Raw genomic sequence first — 7,411 nt, 5'->3', positions numbered from 1 at the left:
TACTCTTTTGCACTCAAACCAACCAATGAACTACACTCTCACTTGCAATTCCACCCTTCACCACACTCAAGTCCTATGCATGATCCAATCAAGTAAACCCCCGAATGTTTGACATACCTCCACGTCCCTCCTTCGAGACCGACACTTGGGGAGTCACAGACTTTCCGTTTTATCATACAAATATCTTTTGACATTTCACCCTATGCAGGCAAGTGTTGTCACATTCATTCAATCAATATTCTTTGACTCTTTGTGACAATGGCGAATGAGGAAAATGCTACATATTCCATTGATTAAAGACTTGTCAATACTTCCAATTTGACCTCTCCAGAGACCGACACAACCGGGGTAACCCCAACAATCTTTGATTTAACTCGCACCAAAAGCGTAAAATCAGTGCTCAGCCCACCAGAGCCAAAGGCCCAAAAATCTCAAATCAATAGTATCATAATAAGCCCCACACGGTTCTACAACCAACATAACGATCTCAATGAAGTATTTAACAACAAGGTACATATCTCTCAATCAAATGATATATAATTTATGTAGGATTCCAAGAAAATACATATACAAAGTAAAACAAAGGTAGTAACTCAAACTCAATTCAAGAACAAGAATTCCAAGAGAATCATATCAAGTTCAAAGGAGTTGATGCAAGAACATAACGGGATAACAAATGCTCAATAGAATTAAGGATATTGATAAGAATGTATAGATTTCCAATACTCACAAGACGTAGAGATTATCAAAGAATAGGATTCATGAAAGGATAATATCCAATTAGCAAAGATAAGGGTTTCTCAAGACATCATATCACAACAAACTGAAACAGAAGATAAACCACATCATTCTGAATAGAACAATACTGGAACATCAAACACAGTATACTTCATGAGACTAGGTGGCGGGACCAGAGGGTCCGCCACTCACGCCCACACAGTCAAACAACAGAGGCAACGGAAGTGAATTGAAGCTTCCATCCTCTACTTCCGAAAGTGGCCTCGTGGGGGTGCCGACCTCATTGGTCAATTCTGCTAGGTCAAAATGAATGGCAAAACAATGTACTTCTGATGGACAATTTTTAATTATCCTCGCAAGTGCATGAATCACTGTAGTAATAGTGTGCAAAAAGCAAGGGTCGAACCCACAGGGAATTGATGCAATGTAATTTAATAACTTAAAAGAGTGGAATGAGAGAATTCAAAATAAAGTTTAAGTGCAGTGAATTAAACCAAATAAAAACAACTTAGAAAAATAATCAAAAACCAAGGAGATTAAGATAGCAGATAACCAAAGATGAAAGGACTAGGAACATGAATCAATTACCATTACTAGCTCTGCATATTAGTTTAACTTGCCAATCAATTAAGGGTTCGTTCTAACTGCTATATGACTACTCTGTATGGTGTCCACGGTTAGTCACGTGCTTTAACCATTCTTGTACTTAAGATACTTATTCAAACGATTAAAACCCATTAAGCCTAAAAGTAGTTACAAGTGAGCACTAGATATTCAAGACAATGTAAGCTCACTTCTTCAAGCAAATAACAAAAATAAGAAAACAAAATAAGCAAAAAAGAAAGCAATTCAAGAACTCTTAAAATTCTACTTCTAAGATGTCAACACTATTCGAAACCGTTTGCCATCCCCGGCAACGGCGCCATTTTGACATTGGTGTGTTTTGTGGTGAGGTGTGAATGTGAAGGTGGTAAAACGAAGAGTCAAGACTCCCCGAGTGTCGTGTCGCTCAAGGATGGGGAATGGGAATCGAATTAGTGTGTTGGCATCTAAGAGGTTGATGAGAAAGAGTTACGGGAATGACTAAGGGTTGGATTCATTTGTAAGAGGGGGAAGTTTTATAATGGTTGTATAAAATAAATAAAAGTAAGGTGGAGATTGGGGCTTTAGGCTTTTCCATGTGGTCTATCTTTGGGTGGTTTTGCGAGTGCAAGTCGTGGAATAGACTAGGGAGTTCGTGGCACACTACCAAGTGGCGTCACACTTTGGACTCCCTCATTCGGTTGGGGCATTTCATCGAACACTTTGTCTACCACTCCTCTCGGATCTCGTCCTTTCGGACTAAGAGCGGAGATGTGGGTGAGTTAGACTCGTGAGTGGCCGCTATCGCGCACACACTCACTTCCTTTGAGTTTGCTACCTAATGTGGCCACAAAAGGCACAAAGCTTGAAGAACATCATCCACACAAGTTCAACATCCAACAAACAAACAATTCACAAATCAAAGCAATAATATTAAACATCCACATAGATCTACCATGGGGCCACCAATCCCCTATCTAATCTACTCTATCATGCTAAAGAAACAAGAAAAAGAAAGGAAAATTCAAAGAAACAAGTATTGAATTAGAAATTGGAGAGAATGGTTACCACCCTTAGAAAGGGGATCTTTACAACCTTAATCTTGAAATCCCAATCTTCCTTCTTGCCCTTGATCTATTCTAAACTATGAGAGAAAGGAATTTTCCCCCAAAAGGGGAGAAAACCCTCTAGATCTATTCTACTCTATTCTATGAATTTCTGATCTATTCTACTTGTCTCTAGGTTTTGGGAAAAAGGGATTTATATAGGTGACAAAAAGGGGACAAATTTCCCAAAATGGCCCTTGGCCCGACCACGCTTGCTTCCACGCGTGGTGGCGGGCGTGGGAGCTTNACAACAAACTGAAACAGAAGATAAACCACATCATTCTGAATAGAACAATACTGGAACATCAAACACAGTATACTTCATGAGACTAGGTGGCGGGACCAGAGGGTCCGCCACTCACGCCCACACAGTCAAACAACAGAGGCAACGGAAGTGAATTGAAGCTTCCATCCTCTACTTCCGAAAGTGGCCTCGTGGGGGTGCCGACCTCATTGGTCAATTCTGCTAGGTCAAAATGAATGGCAAAACAATGTACTTCTGATGGACAATTTTTAATTATCCTCGCAAGTGCATGAATCACTGTAGTAATAGTGTGCAAAAAGCAAGGGTCGAACCCACAGGGAATTGATGCAATGTAATTTAATAACTTAAAAGAGTGGAATGAGAGAATTCAAAATAAAGTTTAAGTGCAGTGAATTAAACCAAATAAAAACAACTTAGAAAAATAATCAAAAACCAAGGAGATTAAGATAGCAGATAACCAAAGATGAAAGGACTAGGAACATGAATCAATTACCATTACTAGCTCTGCATATTAGTTTAACTTGCCAATCAATTAAGGGTTCGTTCTAACTGCTATATGACTACTCTGTATGGTGTCCACGGTTAGTCACGTGCTTTAACCATTCTTGTACTTAAGATACTTATTCAAACGATTAAAACCCATTAAGCCTAAAAGTAGTTACAAGTGAGCACTAGATATTCAAGACAATGTAAGCTCACTTCTTCAAGCAAATAACAAAAATAAGAAAACAAAATAAGCAAAAAAGAAAGCAATTCAAGAACTCTTAAAATTCTACTTCTAAGATGTCAACACTATTCGAAACCGTTTGCCATCCCCGGCAACGGCGCCATTTTGACATTGGTGTGTTTTGTGGTGAGGTGTGAATGTGAAGGTGGTAAAACGAAGAGTCAAGACTCCCCGAGTGTCGTGTCGCTCAAGGATGGGGAATGGGAATCGAATTAGTGTGTTGGCATCTAAGAGGTTGATGAGAAAGAGTTACGGGAATGACTAAGGGTTGGATTCATTTGTAAGAGGGGGAAGTTTTATAATGGTTGTATAAAATAAATAAAAGTAAGGTGGAGATTGGGGCTTTAGGCTTTTCCATGTGGTCTATCTTTGGGTGGTTTTGCGAGTGCAAGTCGTGGAATAGACTAGGGAGTTCGTGGCACACTACCAAGTGGCGTCACACTTTGGACTCCCTCATTCGGTTGGGGCATTTCATCGAACACTTTGTCTACCACTCCTCTCGGATCTCGTCCTTTCGGACTAAGAGCGGAGATGTGGGTGAGTTAGACTCGTGAGTGGCCGCTATCGCGCACACACTCACTTCCTTTGAGTTTGCTACCTAATGTGGCCACAAAAGGCACAAAGCTTGAAGAACATCATCCACACAAGTTCAACATCCAACAAACAAACAATTCACAAATCAAAGCAATAATATTAAACATCCACATAGATCTACCATGGGGCCACCAATCCCCTATCTAATCTACTCTATCATGCTAAAGAAACAAGAAAAAGAAAGGAAAATTCAAAGAAACAAGTATTGAATTAGAAATTGGAGAGAATGGTTACCACCCTTAGAAAGGGGATCTTTACAACCTTAATCTTGAAATCCCAATCTTCCTTCTTGCCCTTGATCTATTCTAAACTATGAGAGAAAGGAATTTTCCCCCAAAAGGGGAGAAAACCCTCTAGATCTATTCTACTCTATTCTATGAATTTCTGATCTATTCTACTTGTCTCTAGGTTTTGGGAAAAAGGGATTTATATAGGTGACAAAAAGGGGACAAATTTCCCAAAATGGCCCTTGGCCCGACCACGCTTGCTTCCACGCGTGGTGGCGGGCGTGGGAGCTTACTGGAATAATTCCACGCCCAGCGACACGCGTGTGAGGCTGCGTGGGACGCTACTGCATTTCGGTTTATTTGTCTTTTGCTCTATTTTAGCCTCAAATCCCTCTCCAACCTATGAAATACCTCAAAACTCTTTCTAGAAATGTTGTTAGAAGATTTTGATCGCATTTGAGCTAAAATGCATGCAATTGTTGTAATCGGATGTCAAAATGATGCACTTTTAATCTAATTAAGACCCCTTATAAGTGCTATTCTTGGTGCTAATCAGTGCATGAATCACTGTAGTAATAGTGTGCAGAAAGCAAGGGTTGAACCCACAGGGAATTGATGCAATGCAATTTAATAACTTAAAAGAGTGGAATGAGAGAATTCAAAATAAAGTTTAAGTGCAGTGAATTAAACCAAATAAAAACAACTTAGAAAAATAATCAAAAACCAAGGAGATTAAGATAGCAGATAACCAAAGATGAAAGGACTAGGAACATGAATCAATTACCATTACTAGCTCTGCATATTAGTTTAACTTGCCAATCAATTAAGGGTTCGTTAGTTTAACTTGCCAATCAATTAAGGGTTCGTTCTAATTGCTATATGACTACTCTGTATGGCGTCCAGGGTTAGTCACGTGCTTTAACCATTCGTGTACTTAAGATACTTATTCAAACGGTTAAAACCCATTAAGCCTAAAAGAACTTACGGAATACACAGGTATAAAAACCAAATAAATAATCCAACAAGTCAGCTAGATTATTTATTCATTAATCCTACAAAGCATAGAACTAACAGGCATGACTTTTACTCGTCGCTAACCCGTTTAGCGACGGAAATTGTCCGTCGCTATTTCGGCATTTTTTTGTAGTGTATGCTAGAGTTTACCATATTTAAGCACAGTTAATCACATTACGGAATCATAGGACAAAACTTAATCGAGTTGGCAACATTAAAACTTATATCAATGTAAAGTATTAATAGTAAATTGTATCATATTCCTAGGGTACAATATTTAGCAAATCATAAATAGACCAGTATTAATTAATTTAAGCAACATCATTGAGGATTGGCAGTAAAAACTAATCATTAGCAAAAAGGCAGTACGGAAATCCTCAAAATCAACATTACAATTCCATTAAACGAATTGAAATGAATTATGAGAAGCTAAGCAAATTGAACCAGGATTGCCGCTGAACCACAGAATTCGCTAAAGTCGTTGAGAATTTGCTTGCTGCGCTGAATGATTGCTGACCACGAACTGAGAAGATCCCCGTCGCTAGATTAATTCGCCCAAGTTCATCTGCCGTCGTCTCCGGAGTTGATCCAGAGTTAATTGATGATCTCTCCTCTATTATTGCATTCTTTTTATACTGTTGTAGCCCAACGGTTCTTTCAATTTCAACGCACAATTTATTGCCTAGAATCAAGATAGGCCATAGAGACTTCTTTTGTAGATCTCCTTTATCGTTCATTTGTTATTGACTCGCAAAAGGAACAAAAATAATAATTCTATTAAAAGACTCAAGAAATTAAAGGACTGACAGAATTCTATAACAAAGCTACTTTAATACGGAGTAATAAAAATGACCCTAATGTTCAACAATATTAACAAAACTAAATATAACAATAACAAATAAAAATAGATATAAAATAATTAACTATTGCAAATTAAATATAAAATGATTATTAAAATAACAATAAAAATAATGCTTTTCAGCTTCCCAGAATACTACTCAGCAGACGAAATAGGTAACAATACACATATTTTCCAGAATAGAATACACGATCAACAACATGATATCAAGAGTAGAAGGAATAACACTTCAATAACACAAGATATCACAATACAAAACACAACATCAAGGATATTCAACCATCAAAAGCTCAAGATATACAAAAATACACACATCAACATATAAGAGTGGAAAAATAGGTTTTGTTGGACATAGGGTTACCTCTTGAAGCTAGCTATCCAAACCACAACATCCTCAAAGCTCACCCTAACACATCCTCCATGCTTTGATCATCTTAAGACCCAAAAACCCACCATAAAAGATAGAAGGAAACCATAAGAATAGTGAAATAGAGAAAGAAAATGAGATACAAGATAAGTTCTTACCATAAGCCAACTTGATGTAACATAAAGAATGAATCTTGGCTTGAATCTAGAAGGTGAAGAGAAGATGAATATTTAGGTAAGGGAAGATGAAAATGGTGTGACTTGTAGGGGAAGAGAGAGAGAGAATGGATGATCATGAAATATCTAAGTCTTGGTTTATATATGGGTAGATAGGATAAAGTGGATATACATTCTTATATATGTATTAGGGTAGGATAGTTGAATAAATGGGCCTTATATTAGTACAAAGTTTATATAAATATAAATATTGGACTAAGTTGGGCTACAAGAAATAGTATAATTATAAGGGAATAATTTGAAGTCCATAAGGTAGTGGATTAAATGCCTTACAAGTTCATATGTATATAAATTAATAAAATCTAGTAAGAATTGGGCTCAATGTAAAATATTCGTAGAAATTATTCTTGTCAAACTAATTTAGACCCACGAAATGAATAATTTCATTTTGAAAATATTTATGAGGGTAGTTCCGGAATAAATTATTGCAGAGTGTCACAACCATATTAACACTTAAGGTGCATGATTTTACTATTTAAGGTGTGTCTTTATAACACTTAAGATGCATCAGTTTAACACTAAGGTGCACCATTCTAACACTTAAGGTGCGTCTTTGTAACACTTAAGTTGCGCCATTTTTACACTTTGCTTCTTTCTTCTCAAGACGCGTCTTTATATATATATATATATATATATATATATATATATATATATATATATATATATATATATATATATGGGCACACTCTAATGAGA

At 37.1% G+C, this 7,411-nt stretch overlaps 1 long non-coding RNA gene across 1 annotated transcript; it reads right to left on the bottom strand.

Moving 5' to 3' along the window:
• Window positions 1-5,458: 5,458 nt before the first annotated feature.
• On the bottom strand, window positions 5,459-6,776 carry LOC116014234. The gene is made up of 3 exons (XR_004097371.1): window positions 6,638-6,776; window positions 6,474-6,545; window positions 5,459-5,935 (listed from the first exon to the last, which is right to left on the bottom strand). It is a non-coding gene; the product is annotated as an uncharacterized LOC116014234 (long non-coding RNA).
• Between the last annotated feature and the right edge of the window lie 635 nt (window positions 6,777-7,411).

This window comes from Ipomoea triloba, chromosome 3 (genome assembly GCF_003576645.1).
Source record: "Ipomoea triloba cultivar NCNSP0323 chromosome 3, ASM357664v1".
NCBI classification, from domain to species: Eukaryota; Viridiplantae; Streptophyta; class Magnoliopsida; order Solanales; family Convolvulaceae; genus Ipomoea; species Ipomoea triloba.
This window is presented reverse-complemented; position numbering and strand designations above follow the sequence as displayed.